The sequence below is a fragment of the Chrysochloris asiatica genome, unplaced genomic scaffold (assembly GCF_000296735.1).
Source record: "Chrysochloris asiatica unplaced genomic scaffold, ChrAsi1.0 scaffold00002, whole genome shotgun sequence".
Lineage (NCBI taxonomy): Eukaryota > Metazoa > Chordata > Mammalia > Afrosoricida > Chrysochloridae > Chrysochloris > Chrysochloris asiatica.
This window is the reverse complement of record NW_006408520.1, coordinates 21,769,350-21,770,423: the sequence shown is the minus strand read 5'-3', so window position 1 is coordinate 21,770,423 and position 1,074 is coordinate 21,769,350.

Sequence of the window (1,074 nt, the reverse complement as noted above, 5' to 3'; positions counted from 1 at the left end):
CTATGGTCTTATGCAATGCAGATGCTCCACAGGAAATCTCCTTCACTGGGCACATTGACTCATTTTGAGTCTGACAATCATATGGTTCACTATGCTGGGAACAACAAATTCAAGAGGAATTGAGTAGCATTTATCATCAAAAAGAATATTTCAAGATCTCTCTTGAAGTATAATGAAGTATAAATCCATATGAACACAAGGAAGTATAATAAGTACAATATCCAAATGTTACCACTTGTCTCTCAGTTTGTCGTACTGTGGTGGCTTGTGAGTTGCTGTGATTTTGAAAGCTATGCCACAGATTTTTAAATACCAGCAGGGTCACCCCTGGGAACATGGTTTCAGTTAAGCTTCCAGATGAAGACAAACTAGGAAGAAGAAGTGACGAACTACTTCCAAATATTTGGTCACTGAAAACTTTATGAATAGCAGAAAAACACTGTGAGATATAGTGAGATATAGGAAGAAACTCCAAATGCAACTGGGGAAGAGCTGCCTCCTCAAAGAAGAGTTGACCATGATGATGTGAATGGAGTAAAGCCCATGGGAGTATAGCCCACAGGACCTTCATTTGCTGATGGGGCACAACTCAAAATGAAGAGAAATAGCTATAAACATCCATTAATAATTGGAAGATGGAATGTACGAAGTATGAATCTAGGAAAATTTGAAATTGTCAAAAATGAAATAGAACACATAAACACCAATATATTAGGCATTAGTGAGCTGAAATGGACTACTATTGGCCATTTTGAATCTGACAACCTCATGGCTTACTATGCTGGGAATGACAAATTGAAGAGGAATGGTGTTGCACTCATTGTCAAAAAGAACATATCCAGATCAGTCATGAGGTACAACACTGTCTGTGATAGGATAATCTCCAAGCACCTACAGGGAAGTCCAGTTAATAACACTATTACTCAAATTTATGTACCAATGACTAAAGCCAGTGAGGATGAAATAGAAGATTTCTACCAACATCTTCAATCTGAAATTGATCAAACATGCAATCAAGATGTATTGATCATTACTGGTGATTGGAATGCAAAGGTTGGAAACAAAGAGGAAGGA